This window comes from Erythrolamprus reginae, chromosome 1, assembly GCF_031021105.1.
Source record: "Erythrolamprus reginae isolate rEryReg1 chromosome 1, rEryReg1.hap1, whole genome shotgun sequence".
NCBI classification, from domain to species: domain Eukaryota; kingdom Metazoa; phylum Chordata; class Lepidosauria; order Squamata; family Dipsadidae; genus Erythrolamprus; species Erythrolamprus reginae.
In genome coordinates, this window is record NC_091950.1 from 70,451,618 (window position 1) to 70,467,320 (window position 15,703).

At 39.4% G+C, this 15,703-nt stretch overlaps 1 protein-coding gene across 1 annotated transcript in view; it reads right to left on the reverse strand.

The window, feature by feature from the left end:
• TTC6 (tetratricopeptide repeat domain 6) overlaps positions 1–10,770 on the reverse strand; it is a 121,690-nt gene extending 110,920 nt beyond the window's left edge. Inside the window, exon 1 of the mRNA XM_070755270.1 lies at positions 10,752–10,770. The gene's annotated coding sequence lies outside the window, so the exon portion shown is untranslated. The remainder of the gene's footprint in view (positions 1–10,751) is intronic.
• Between the last annotated feature and the right edge of the window lie 4,933 nt (positions 10,771–15,703).

A 15,703-nucleotide genomic window follows, 5' to 3' on the forward strand; every position in this document is an offset into this window, starting at 1 on the left:
CTCTCTGTGAATGCACACACATAATTATATACATATTGATAATTTTGCCTCCTAATTACTATGTAATATTTATCATTTGATTAAAATAAAAAATCTAGAGTAACTATGGTTCTACATAGACACTAAATATTTTTTCTTTTTGCTATTTTCTCATGAGCAATGAGCCACCTAAATCAATATGATGTGATAGCACCTTTAATTATACAGATTATTGTTAATTGTATATGTTACACTATAGGCTGAATTATATGACCATCTTCTTCCTGAAGCAGAGAGTAATCTGCTAAAGAGGGTATGACTGATTCATTGCTGGATTTCTATGTTTATGTGATTTCAGAAATATTTTATCCTATACAACTTGTTCCTCTTCATAAAATCGTTTACACACATTTCAGAATTATTTTTTAGTTAGAATTGTTCTTTATGCTAACTGTACAAACTGATTTAGTGAAAAGATGAAAGATCAATTTTATTTGAACACTATTCCCCTTATGATTTTGCTCATCATCCAATTTTGTTAGGAATTTTTTTTTCTTTTTTTTTTCTTGAATTTTTTAAACTTGACTCTTATGATTTTAAAACCAGAACATTTTTTTCTCTTCTCTGATATTTTCACCCTATTTGCTGTGAATCAGTGAATCACAGTAGATAATTTTAATTACATCAGTTCCTACTATCATGTAGCAACAATTCTGCAAAATTATACTTACTGTAACACTTGCACAGATATGCTGGTGTACATATTGTATCTTTACTTCTTTTCTAGATATAACTTTAATAGCTGATATTCACATAACTCACTCACTTAGTACTTTCCTATCACATCTTTTTCTTGCTTCTGAAATATTACCAGTTTCTGGAAATCGAGGTTTTCCTAACAAACGAGGGAAGATTATCAGAATTTCAGGGAACTGCCAATGAGGACTTGGCAAGCTATTATTCTGAAGAAGCAGAGACAATGTTATGACTGAAATTAGAGGGCAGACGATGGATTCTCACCAGTAAAATCTCTTTGGAAAAAGAAAAACATGTGGGACCATGCACATATATTCCAGATAGCTACTCCCAGAAGTGGGCTACTGCCCGGATGGGGAGGAATGCAGTGGGGTAGCGAAAATAGAGCTCCACCCCAGAGCACCCAATTTGCACTGTAAGATGTTGAAAAAAAATGCATAAGCCACACCCACAGTGTGGTAGTAAAAAATTTGGTAGCCCTTCACAGGCTACTCCTCACAAATTGAGTGTAGAGACCAAGGTTTTCACGGTTAATTATGTAGAGGAGTGGCTGGGAAGAGATGGATTCCAACTATGCCCACACTCATAATGTAGACCAGTGTTTCCCAACCTTGGCAACTTGAAGATATTTGGACTTCAACTCCCAGAATTCCCCAGCCAGCATTCGCTGGCTGGGGAATTCTGGGAGTTGAAGTCCAGATATCTTCAAGTTGCCAAGGTTGGGAAACACTGATATAGACTACAGTATATGTAATCATTTATTAATCATCTTCAGAGTTACTTATTTACTACTTTTCAAATACGTACTAAGAATCTTTGGGATGGCAAGTTTGATGGCATCCATTCAATGAATTTCCTTCAGTCCTCTGTGAAAGAAGTATTTAAAGAAACTTGAGGTCTTAGCAATTTTAATAAGTGGGAAAAGGGACTAAATGGCCAAAGAGTCATTGGAGTTTTTATTTTATTTTATTTTATTTTATTTTATTTTATTTTATTTTATTTTATTTTATTTTATTTTATTTTATTTTATTTTATTTTATTTTATTTTATTTTATTTTATTTTATTTTATTTTATTTTATTTTATTTTATTTTATTTTATTTTATTTTATTTTATTTTATTTTATTTTATTAGATTTGTATGTTGCCCCTCTCCGCAGACTCGGGGCGGCTCACAGCAACAATAAAACAATGTACGACAAATCTAATAATTTAAAAACACTAAAAAACCCATTATTAAAAAGCAAATATACCATGCATAAACTGTATAGGCCCGGGGGGGGGATGTCTCAATTCCCCCATGCCTGATGGCAGAGGTGGGTTTTAAGGAGTTTACAAAAGGCAAGGAGGGTAGAGGCAATCCTAATCTCCAGGGGGAGCTGGTTCCAGAGGATCGGGGCTGCCACAGAGAAGGCTCTACCCCTGGGTCCCGCCAAATGACACTGTTTAGTCAACGGGACCTGGAGAAGGCCAACTCTGTGGGACCTAACCGGTCGCTGGGATTTGTGCGGCAGAAGACCGTCTCACAGATATCCTGGTCTGGTGCCATGAAGGGCTTTATAGGTCATAACCAACACTTTGAATTGTGAACGGAAACTGACGGGCAACCAATGCAGACTGCGGAGTGTTGGTGTAACATGGGCATACCTAGGGAAGCCCATGATTGCTCTCGCAGCTGCATTCTGCACAATCTGAAGTTTCCGAACACTTTTCAAAGGTAGCCCCATGTAGAGAGCATTACAGTAGTCAAACCTCGAGGTGATGAGGCCATGAGTGACTGTGAGCAGTAAGTCCCGGTCCAAATAGGGCCGCAACTCGTGCACCAGGCAAACCTGGGCAAACATCCCCCTCGCCACAGCTGAAAGGTGGTATTGTTTTTTGAAAGCTATCAACAGACTAAGAGTCTTGATTGATCTCAAAATTAATTGAAAGAATCCTTCCCTTGGGAAATGGTTGTTGTATGATAAATGTAATTGTGAAGGCTGGACACTATGGGAGAAGGAATTATAAAACTTATAATTAAAAAATAAGAGCATCTATTTGACCTGTTAACTCGACATGAAAATACCTACATTTTATTTATTTATTTTATTATTTTATTTATTGGATTTGTATGCCGCCCTCTCCGCAGACTCGGGGCGGCTAACAACAGCAGTAAAACAGTACAACAAAATCCAATACTAAAAAATAGTTTAAAACCCATTATATAAAAACCAGTCATACATACAAACATACCATGCATAAAATTGTAAAGGCCTAGGGGGAAAGTGTATCTTAGTTCCCCCATGCCTGATGGCAGAGGTGGGTTTTAAGCAGCTTACGAAAGGCAAGGAGGGTGGGGGCAACTCTAATCTCTGGGGGGAGTTGGTTCCGGAGGGTCAGTGCCACCACAGAGAAGGCTCTTCCTCTGGGTTCCGCCAAGCGACATTGTTTGGTTGACGGGACCCGGAGAAGACCCAGTCTGTGGGACCTAACTGGTTGCTGGGATTCGTGCAGCAGAAGGCGGTCCCTGAGGTAATCTGGTCCGGTGCCATGAAGGGCTTTATGGGTCATAACCAACACTTTGAATTGTGACCGAAAACTGATCGGCAACCAATGCAGACTGCAGAGTGTTGGAGTAACGTGGGCATATTTGGGAAAACCCATGATTGCTCTCGCAGCTGCATTCTGCACGATGCAATAATTAATATTAAGAATGTCTGGCATTACAGATTGTGTGTAAATGACAATATTACAAACAGGAACAGATTTTACCTTATAAGATGAAAATGGATTTGAACATGGATTTTAAAATTATTGGCTACAAGAATGATCTGGAAAAAGATGAAATACTGGTTATAAAATAAAACCCAATATTGTTTTAGTAATTAAAAGAGACACACAAATAATAAATGTATTTATTTATTAATTGGATTTCTATACCGCCCCTCTCCGAGGACTCTGGAGAATGATCTGAATAGTTTTTCTATATTAGATTTACAAAAAGATATCAACTAAAGTTTTAAAAGGCCTGGTGAAAAGGACAAAGAAAAAGATAAGAAGTCAAGTTCTAAGACAATGTTTGAAGGGATTAAAGACCAAAATTGTTAAAAAATAAAAGGAAGAAAGATAAAGTTGTTTTACTTGATCAAGTTTAAAATAGATTACGTTACCACATATGTGATGCTTAAAGGAATTTTGCTGACTAGGATTGAACAACATAGATTTAAGTATTTATCAATAGATAAGATGTGTAGTATGGTAGGAAGACAGAATTTGTACCATTTTGAGAGAAAGTGTGGTAAAATGTGGTACAGAGTTGCCAAAGGGAGAGGGTATTTCTCAAAGATTAGATTAGATTATTAAAAGTGGAACTTGGAAGGGACCTTGTAGGTCATCCAACCCAACCACCACCACCCCATCTCTCACGCAGGAGTCCCTACACCATTTCTTCTCTATTGTATTTCTAATATCCTCTTCACAGGATATATCTAATTTTTAAGCAAAGTTATGTTTTAGTCTTATAAGATTTCTGCCTACTGATAACAATAGAGTCTCAATATCTTTTTTATAGTGTGGTGACCAAAACTGGATGCAATACTCCAGGTGCGCTCTAACAAAGGCTTTATAGAGTGGTATTAGTACTTCATTTGATCTAGATTGTATCCCTCTGTTAGGTGTTCTCTTACTTTTTTTTTTGCTTACTTTAGCCTACTTTAGTTTACAGTCTGGGGAGGGGGGGTTAGTGATATTTCTGGTAGGTTGGGCTATAGTTTCTTTTTCGGTGGAGAATGATGCAAATAATGTGTTAAGCAGCTGTGCTATCTCTCTGTTGGCTGTTACTTCCTTGCTGTCTTCTCTTTTTAGTGGACCAACCATCTTTCTCGATATTTAAATGTTGAAAGAAACTTTTTTTATTACCTTTGAATTTCGTTGCAAGTTTTTCTTCATTCTGGGCCTTTGTTTTCCTGATTTAATCGTTACAGATTCTGGCTATCTGTTGATATTCTGCCTTTAGTTATGTGTGTCTCTCTTTTCACTTTTTGTACTTGTCCTTTTTTCATTCAATTTGTCAGAGAGATCTTTCTGAAGCCATTTTCTGTTTTGTTTTGTTTTCATTGGTATTGTGCTGGTCTGGGCTTTTATGATCATGTTTTTCAGTTTCCCAAGATTCTTGTGTTGTTTTTCCTTTTAGGACTTTCATCCAAGGAATCTTTCATACATTCGCCCCAAGTTTATCAAAACCAGCTCTTTTAAAATCTAAGACTTTGGAATTGTTGTGTTCTATTGTTTGCATTTGCCTTGTGTTGAATTCTAGTATGACATGGTTACTGTCACTCAAGGTTCCTGCAATGCCAACTCCCTCCATCACTTCTTCTATGTTTGTAAGTATTAAGTCCAATATGGCTATCCCTCTAGTTCCCTCCTCTACCTTTTGGACAACAAAGTTGTCAGCTAGGTTGGTTAGGAACTTATTTTGTTAAGATATTTATGAACTGGAAGAGCTATGTTAACAAGGTCAGCCAATGAAAGACATAGCAACTAAGTCAGCCAATGGGAGAAAACAATTCTGGAGCTGGAGTGGCACAGCAGTTAGAGTGCAGCACTACAGGCTACTTCAGCTAACTGCTAACAGTAGTTTGGCAATTCAAATCTCACCACCGGCTCAAGGTTGATTTAGCCTTCCATCCTTCCAAGGTGGGTAAGATGAGGACCCAGATTGTTGGGGGACAATATGCTGATTCTGCAAACCGCTTAGAGTGGGCTGTAAAAACACTATGAAGTGGTATATAAGTCTTAATACTATTGCTATTCTGAGTCTGTGCAGAGAATCAAAACTGAAAAGTTGGTTAGAAAAAAAGGATATCTATTCTTTTCTGCTTGATTGGGTGGCCTATAGTATACCCCTATGGCCACATCAATTTTTTTGCTATTATGTTGACCCATATGGATTCCAAGAGGTTTTCCTCTTTGATTACATGTAACTCTGTAGTAATACAGAGTTTACATACAGTACAACTCCACTTCTTCTTTTTTGTGGTCTGGGTTTTTTTTTCAAACAGTTTGTATCCTTCTATCAATATGTTCCAGTTGTGGGTTTTTTCCCACCAAGTTTCTGTTATCCCAACTATGTCACATCTGCCTTCATGTATTAATATTAATATTTCAAGTTCACCCTGTTTATTCCCCAGACTTTCTGCATTTGTGTATAGGCACTTGAGATCTTTGTGCTTGGCTATGGGCATGCTTCCTTTGTCTCCTATTTGGCATTTGAGTTTGTCTTCCTTCCCATTCCTCTTAATTCATTATTTGCCTTGCTTATTAGGGATTTTGCTTGGAGTTACGGTACATCCTGGAGATCCTATAGAGTGGTCATCCTTCACCCTCAATTTTATTTGTTAGAATTGTTTATAACTGTTGAGACAAAGTGGGAAGTTACTTCTTTATATTTTCTTTTCTTTCTTTGTCATACTCTTTTACATTCTTATTGCTTCTTTCTTTCCTAGTCTTCCTTTTATATTATTCTTTTTTCTGCACTTGCTATCTTTTATTTTTTATTTTTTATACTTTGTGTTAGCTTTCATCCATATAATTGTAATGATCAATAAAATTATTTTTAAAAAAGATTTTATACTCATATTGTGTATTGTAGAAGTTTTTTGAATCTTGCCATCCTCTAAGATGTGCCGCGGCACACTAGTGTGCCGTGAGACATGGTCAGGTGTACCGTGGGGAAATTAAACATGGGTCCCCAAACTACGGTACGCATGCCAGATACGGCCCACGGAGGCCATTTATCCAGCCCGCCGCCAGCCGCTTCCATCCGAACATAAACATTCCCCTCACAATCCCTCCAGCTATCAGCGACAGAAAGAGTGGAGGAACAGGGAACGCTCACTGACCAATCACCTTCCAGGATTCATCCCTACCATTAGCGATGAACCAATAGCAGTCCGCCTCTCATCCACACCCAGGAAGGTCCCCGCTCGGGCTGCTGCACACTTGTCGTTGTGTGGCTGCGGCAAGTAGTTGAAGTGCTACTCCTCCCCATGGTCCCGATTTCTAATCCTGGTCAGGACTGGAGGTAAATGTTGCCACCACTAGATGAAGCCTCAGCCTCAGCTGGTTATGTCTATCCTGATGGTGTATATAGATATTTGAATTATATCATTAACTATATGTATAATATGTACTGTGTTAGAGTGTCATTTTGTGTCATTTTGGTTGGTGGTGTGCCCCAAGATTTTGTAAATGTAAAAAATGTGCTGCGTCTCAAAAAAGGTTGAAAATCACTGCTCTAAGATCTGGTGCCTAGCCCTAGTATCAATTCTGCCAAATGTAGAATGAGAAGAGAGGCAGGCAAGCTAGCATAAAGAACCTAGCAGAGCCCTAAACTCTGTCACAATCTATTCCTGTTGGTATACCCTGATTGAAGTATGTTTTTCCTGCTGTCTAGTGGCCATCTAAAAGGGAATGGCAGCAGAGCCAAGTGGGAAAACCAACTAGCTTGCCTGTAATGAAGCCTCATAAATCAGGACCATCCAACTTGGCAGTGACTCAGAACATATATAATTGAAGCATTAGGAATTGTTAATGGAGAGCAAATATTGTGCCAGGATTATTTGGTACCAACTCAAGAAGTGGGGAAAAGCCCAAACAACTTCTATAAAACTTTTAAAGTTGTGAAGATTTTCCCCTGGTTCAATCTACAAGTTTGTCTATCTTTTGCAATAGTTAAAAGCTAGAGAACCTAAAGCAAGAGAAAAAAATAAATCACATGAGGCAAGACTGCCCCTTCCTCATATAAACTCCAAAAATGTATAATAGCTTGAAAAAGGCTTTTTTTTTTAACCAAGGAACAGCTTGAAACAAATGCTTTCACATTGTGGCTTTTCTGCTCATTTGCCAATTTTAGACTCAAATAATTTTGTAATCCAATGCCTTTTCCTTCTAAGTCCCTAACATTTGCTTTATTTCGCTGCCAATTTAAACACAGACATTTCCTTAACAGCCAAAACTAAAACATTTATTTAAAGTCAATAAAACCGTCCATGATTTTGATGTCTTGGTCAACGTATTTTCCAGCATTTTACAGGGAAACTTTTGCTGAGCTTATTAAACAAAAAGTTAGCATTGATTTTCTTGTGGTATGTTATAAATGTACCTGCCAATATCCAGATAAATTTTCCTAATACCACAAGACCTATGCATAATGTATTTATTTAATTCACTGTTCGATTTAATCACAAACTTGGTTATGTCATGAAGTTCAAAATAGTATTTGGTTTGATTTGTGGATGGGTGGATCTTTTTGTTATTGCAGTTGTTGTTGCAGCCGTCTCAGAAAATAAATTGGCAGAAGAATGGTGCTTCTCTTTGCTTTAACTTTTTCTGCACAAATGCTCAAGATGGAATGAAATTAAAGCTATGTGGTACACAACGTATGAACAAGTTTTGTTGAAATTATTACTGGTTGAAAATAATGGCTTTAATTTTTTTAGTTTTATGCACTATGGAAGTTTTTGGATGTTATTTGATTGCAGCAGAGCAGAAATTGGATCAATAAATGAGCAAACATTCCATCTTTCAATAAACGCTTCCTTTTTATTGGTTTTTTTTTGCAATTAATTTTATTAAAAGAGACCATAAGAGAAACACCAAAACCATAAGGCAGCCAGATGTAGTGAAGCAAGAAAAAATTGGTGCAACTGTGTAGCAATAGCTTTTTTAAAGTATCATTTCTCATCTTACTACAGTCTGCATGCAGTGAAGAGTTCCCTGCTGATTCAAGTCGTGGACTATCTAATTCAATCTAATCCAATACTGTGTACAGATTACTTATGGGACCGCTTTCTGCCGCATGAATCCCAGGGACCGGTTAGGTCCCACAGAGTTGGCCTTTTCCAGGTCCTGTCGGCTAGCCCAGTGTTTCCCAACCTTGGCAACTTAAAGATATTTGGATTTCAACTCCCAGAATTCCCCAGCCAGTCAACTTCTGGGAGTTGAAATCCAAATATCTTCAAGTTGCCAAGGTTGGGAAACACTGGGCTAGACAATGTTGTCTGGCAGGGCCTAGGGGAAGAGCCTTCTCTGGGGTGGCCCCAACACTCTGGAATCAGCTTTCTCCAGAGATTCGCACTGCCCCCACCCTCCTCACCTTTCACAAGAGTCTTTAGACTCATTTATGTCACCATGCATGGGGCAATTAGATAAAGCTCCCCCCCCTTTACTAAATGTGATGAGTGGTTGTGAATGAATTGGCTAACTAATTTTAATATATTGGGATTTTAGTTTGTAATTTTTTAATTAATTAGATTTGTTGTTGCATTGTTCATATTGTATCTTGTGAGCCACCCTGAGTCTTTGGAGAATGGTGGCATACAAATCTTATTATTATTATTATTATTATTATTATTATTATTATTATTACAATAATAATAATAATAATAACAACAAAACAACAATACTAATAATGTTGTCTCACTAGCAGTAGAGGCAGTACTGCTCAGAGGCAAATGGGACAACCAGAGAGCTCTATCTATGGGACCTACAATAGAGACCTTACAATATTTACTACTAAAATTCTTTTGTCTGTAGCCCAGTGTTTCCCAACCTTGACAACTTGAAGATATCTGGACTTCAATTCCCAGAACCCCCCAGCCAGCATTCGCTGGCTGGGGAATTCTGGGAGTTTAAGTCCAGATATCTTCAAGTTGCCAAGGTTGGGAAACACTGCTGTAGCCTTTAACTGAGTGAACTGGTGCATCATAGGGAAAACTTTTTCAACCAAGGTATCTTAGATGGGTTAACTTAGAGAATGCCAGAACCCATTACTCCCACGGAAGCAAAACTTTGGAAGTCCTTGTTGTTTTAGTGTTGTTGCCACTACTGCTGTTTAATGCTGCCATGCCACTGTGTTGCCATTGTTAGTACTATGTACATAACTGGTTTGGTTTGGTGATATATAAAACAAACCAACAATGCTTAATGCAATGTTTCCCAACCTTGGCAACTTGAAGATATTTGGACTTCAACTCTCAAAATTCCCCAGCCAGCTAATGCTGGCTGGGAAATTCTGGGAGTTGAAGTCCAGATATCTTCAAGTTGCCAAGGTTGGGAAACACTAGCTTAATGTATTGAAACACTATTGCTTTAAGAATTAGTGTTACAGATTGCCATAAGAGGGTGCCAGAAGCATAGTTATCTCTCTCTCTCTGCTATTTCTATTATGTTCTCTGTGACTGCTGCAGTTAAATATGGTTTATGTATGTGTAAGCTGAACAAGTAAGACTTGTAATATTGTATATGTATTAACCGATTTAACTGTGTATGACTAGGACTGTCCTTGACTAAGATATTTACCAAAGTAAATAATATTGTATACAGTTTGGGGCTCCACACTACAAAAAAGACATTGAAAGTACAGAAGGGAGCAACCAGAATGATAAAGGGACTGGAAACCAAAAACATACAAGGAAAGATTGCAAGAACTGGGCATGGGTAGTCTAGTGAAGAGGAGGTCCAGAGGGGACATGACAGCATTCTTCAAATACTTGTAGGGCTGCCACAGCGAGGAGAGGATCCCACTGTTTTCCAAAGCACCAGAGGGCCAGAAAAGGAGCAATGGGTGGAAGCTGACCAAGGAGAGATTCAACGTATAAATAAGGAAGAACTTTCTGAAGGTGAGAGCGATCAACCAGTGTAATGGCCTGCCTGCGGAGGTTGTGAACATCTCAACACTGGAGACCTTCAAGAAGAGACTGGACTGCCATATGTCTGGGATGGTAGGGTCTCTTGCACTAGCAGGAGGTTGGACTAGAAGACTCACAGGGTGCCTTACATCCCAAACTATACTGCTCAAAAAAATAAAGGGAATACTCAAATAACACAGCCTAGATTTGAATGAATGAAATATTCTCATTGACTACATTGATACCTGTACTTAGGAACTTAATTTGTTCCCTGATCAGGTTCTTAAGTAGAAAAGTTTGTAAGAAGAAGCAATTATTCCCATAAGAATCAATGTAAAAGTAAATACCGTAATGTGTGCGATTGGGGAAACCACAGGGAGATTCCTAGAGAGGCCCAACGGAGGCTTCTTCCAACCTTTTCTGGCCCTGTTTCTTCCCAGGAGATTCCTAGAGAGGCTCCACGGAGGCTTCTCCCCGCATTTTCTGGTTACAGTTTTGGAGGCTCATGTTTGTAAGTGGAAAATGGTTCTTGAGAAGATGCAAAAAAATGTTGAACACCCAGTTCTTATCTAGAAAAGTTCGTAAGTAGGTAGAGGTACCACTGTACTTTGTTCTGTATAAAGTTGAATGTGCACAACAGCATGTGAAATGGATTGTCAATCAGTGCTGCTTCCTAAGTGGACAGTTTGATTTCACAGAAGTTTGATTTACTTGGAGTTATATTGTGCTGTCGTATCTCTGTGCTATCTGCTTGATATCTGCTAGAACTCCACGTTTCCTCTGCATATGTATATCTTTGAGAACTCAGAGATCATTCTGCACACTCTATTTATAACTTTCCTGGACATCTTTCCACAAGTCAGTGGAAGGGCCTAGGAAGCTTGCAGGAGAAAATCAATATGAATAATATTGATGATTTGATATTTACATCCTCTATTTAGCTAAGGAAATATATATGAAACTCTTCTCATACGTAGAAGGAAATATATATGAAAGGATGATCCAGTGGGTCACAGATTGTCTAGTAGAGTGACATAGAAAGATGTTGAAAGATGACCGTAGATATAGATCTTTTTACCTGCCTGAGATTTGAATGGAGAACTCTTCACACCTATCAATGCCAAAATATTAAATCATGAATGTATGAAAGATTTGTAAATAATTTTGGTTAGGTATGTTTCAATTTTGAGATCTATTTAATTTAGTTATTAATCCAATTTATAGGGCCCCTCTCCCCCCCCTCTCTATTAATACACTCTGGTAAGATTTCCCCAATCCAGGAGCCTTTAAAGCAGGGGGATCACCAACCTTGGCAACTTTAAGACTTGTGGACTTCAACTCTCAGAATTCCTCAACTAGCTTTGCTTTGCTTTGCTGGCTGAGGAATTCTGGGAGTTGAAGTCCACAAGTCTTAAAGTTGCCAAGGTTGGAGATCCCGGACTCTAAAGGAATTCAGGAGTTGTAATCTCAACAAAAGTTGGGGGGAAACGCTCCCCTATAATAAATCCCAGGTGCCATGAAGAAGAAGAATTTGGCAAAAAATTTGGGATTTTAAAGAACAGAAACGACCACTGCCGCTGGGACGGCGGGATGCCCCGTTCAGCCCGACTATTGCCTGTTCGAGTCTCACCTGTTCTTGGCTAAGGTTGCTAGAAAAGCTGTGCCGACACCCGGATTCCTGTACACGTGGCGTGTCCTCACCGCTGTAGCAGACGCTGCTCCCGGATTTAGCTGCTACTTCAGCTAACTGCTAGTTGTAATTCACCAGTTCAAATCTCACCAGACTCAAGGTTGACTCAGCCTTCCATCCTTCCGGGGTGGGCAAAATAGTTTGGGGCAATAGACTGACTCTGTAAACCCCTTAGAAAGGGCTGTAAAAGCACTATGAAGCGGTATGGAAATCCAAATACTATTGCTATTATAGGAGACACTTACAAGAAAGGAGGAGAGGTTACACGCTCAGGATCGGATCAGATCCTGCTCTCCACCTGGAAGAGGGAGGGGGGGAGAGAGACAGACAGACAGAGAGACAGAGAGACAGAGAGACAGAGAGAGAGAGAGAGTCCCACGGGGGTCCAAGTTTGCCCTTACTTCCGTGGCTCCTTCCTCCTCAGTTACTACGGGTCGCCAGTCCCTGGATACAGTCTCGCGATTCCCTAAACATACTAGAAAGTAGAAACCTTTTTCGTTTGTATTCGGGCAACTTGCCCGTCTGTGACAAGGGAACAATTAATCAATCCATATTCACGTAATAGACAGGATGAATGTAGGATGGGAGAGCGGGGGTTCGTTCTCCGAGCTTGTGTAGTTCTCCAAGCTGGGAAGAACGAACCTTCACACTCATCCTACACCCGAGCTGCAGATATTCGCCACTCTTGCATGAATAGAACGTACCTTACCTGTGTGCCCCTTTCCTGCTTAAAAACCGTGTGCAACTATAGCATAGAACAGGAAATCTGAGGGCTTAGAATTGATGCACAATATATAACCAACCCCACCCCTCCATTATCTGCGGGGGAGGGCACTAGTTGCATTTGAAACAAATAGGACGCTTAAAGGGGTTCTACCCCTAAAGCAGGGGTCTCTAAACTTGGCAACTTTAAGACTTGTGGACTTTAAATCCCAGAATTCTCCAGCCACCCGGAGAATTCTGGAAGTTAAAGTCCACAAGTCTTAAAGTTGTCAAGGTTGAAGACATCATATTTAAAAATACCGGACTGCCTGTTCAGATCCCAACCACAACGGAAGCTTTCTGGAATGGAATGGAATGGAAGGGAATGGAATGGAATGGAAGGGAAGGGAAGGGAAGGGAAGGGGGAGGAGAGGAGAGGATTCTTTACTGCCCAAGTGTGATTGGACACACAAGGAATTTGCCTTTGGTGCACATGCTCTCAGTGTACATCAAAGAAAAAGATACATTTGTCAAGAATCATGAGGTACAACACTTAATGATTGTCATAGGGGTCAAATAAGCAACCAGGAACTAATCAATATTAATATATATTGTAAGGATACAAGCAACAAGTTACAGACATAATCATAAGTGAAAGGAGATGGGTGATAGGAACGATGAGAAGACTAATAGTAATAGTAATGCAGCCTTAGTGAATAGTTTGACAGTAGTGAGGGAATTATTTGTTTAGCAGAGCGATGGCATAGAGGAGAGGCGCTGTTCTTGTGTCTAGTTGTCTTAGTGTGCAGTGTTCTTTAGCACCGTTTTGAGGGTAGGAGTTGAAACAAGGTATGTCCAAGATGCGAGAGGTCAGTGAACGGGTTATCAGAATAAACGAAGCTATAGGAAGAGATAAGTAACTAGATTAATAACCTCAAGATGTGTGGACTTCAACTTCCAGAATTCCTCAGCCAGCATACTTGCTTGGGGAATTCTAGGAGTTGAAGTCCACATATCTTAAGAGTCGTCAAGGTTGAGAAACCGAACTTCCCTAAACAGATTAATTTGGGCATCACTTGCATTGATAAATCCTAGTCCAAGCGAATAATTTAGAACAGGTCCAAACTCATAACATCTTATCAGATTTTTGGCCACGCCCTCTGACCAATAGGGATGAAAATTTGCAGCGAATGTAGTCCTGTCATTTGACTATTTCTTCAGTATGCATCCCTGAGGTTTATAATTTGGCAGTGAAGAGCGCTAATAAAACAACTGAAGGAAAGCAAATTTTGTTAAAAGCACCTTTTCCTCCATAAATAAAGAAAGTTCCCTGGTACCGCGTCCCGATTTTATCTACTCTGGGGAAAATTGATTTAAGCTGCTATCCTGAAGCTATCCGGGCACCGAAGATCTTAGAGAATCTCGAAGCTTGAAGCACACCGGGCTTTCCTCGGTGCAAACTCCTTAGATGGGGAGGTGCATTGGCAAAACACATATAAATGGTATCAGCCTGGAATTGTTTCCAAAGTCTCAGAAGACCTCCGAAATCCACCTGGAGAAGTTTAATGGGAAAATCGAGCCGTTTTATCGCCTCTGTCCTGAAAGGTATCCTGAACTGAAAAAGGAGCAGCAATTTTCATCGGTCCCCTCAACCTGTTAGACCACACTGCCCCACCACTTCATTTCTTGTGTGTATTGGGTGTACATTAGTGCATAAGAATGTTGTTGGAAAATCTGGTCCATCTGGTCGTAAAGGTCCTGAATGAATGAATGAATGAATGAATGAATGAATGAATGAATGAATGAATGAACCAATCAATCAATCAATCAATCAATGACTCTATGCAGTAGAATGTCTTAAAACACACACACACACACACACACACACACACACACAAAACGGAGCAACAGCTCCTGAAGATTTTGATCTAATGAAAAGGGGTGGCATTTTTATTGAAATTTAAATTTAATGTGGGGGAGGTAACCAATAAGTAAGCCCAGAATGGAAGGAAAATAATATTGGAGCCTCAGAATAAAGAAATGATAAAACAGTTCCCAGTGGCAATAAACTGGGACAGATCACTGGGAAGGTGTGGGGGGAGGCCAGAAATGCGTTCTTAAAGTAAAAAGGGCGACAAGACTCGAATTAAACCGCACGCCTTTGAAATTCAGCTTTTCAAGATAATTGAGCTGGTATTTGGTTACACCTGAATATACTTGCAGGTGAATATGCTATTCCTAATTAAGGAAACGGTTTGCTGAAAAGGATGAGCTAAGGGGTGGAAAAATATTTGCTGAGACCAACTGAGGTCTCCAGAACAGGGGACATAAATACTGCTCCAAAAAAAATAAAAAAATAAAGGGAACGCTCAAATAACACATCCCAAATTTGAATGAATGAAATATTCTCATTGAATACTTTGTTCTGTACAAAGTTGAATGTGCACAACAGCATGTGACATTGATTGTTCATCAGTGTTGCTTCCTAAGTTGACAGATCGATTTCACAGAAGTTTGATTTACTTGGAGTTATATTGTGTTGTTTAAGTGTTCCCCTTATTTTTTTTAAGCAGTGTATTTTTAGAGTAAAGCAGCTATTCAAGAGCAGTTCATCCCCCCTCTGTCTTTCTCAGCCAAGTAAACCTCCAAACCAGCGTTTCCCAACCTTGGCAACTTGAAGATATCCGGACTTCAACTCCCAGAATTCCCCAGCCAGGGAAACACTGCTCCAAACCGCTATTTGATTAGCCCCGGGCATAGCGATTCTGTCCTTAAATTGCCTATAATCTCAATTGTGGCAAAACCTCTGATCCTGTCCAGATTCTCTTTCCCTAAATAAAGATCCAGAGTTTGGGAATTCATTCTATGCATTTCGAGCGTCGCCCTGCTCTTCGAGTCAAGGAATAT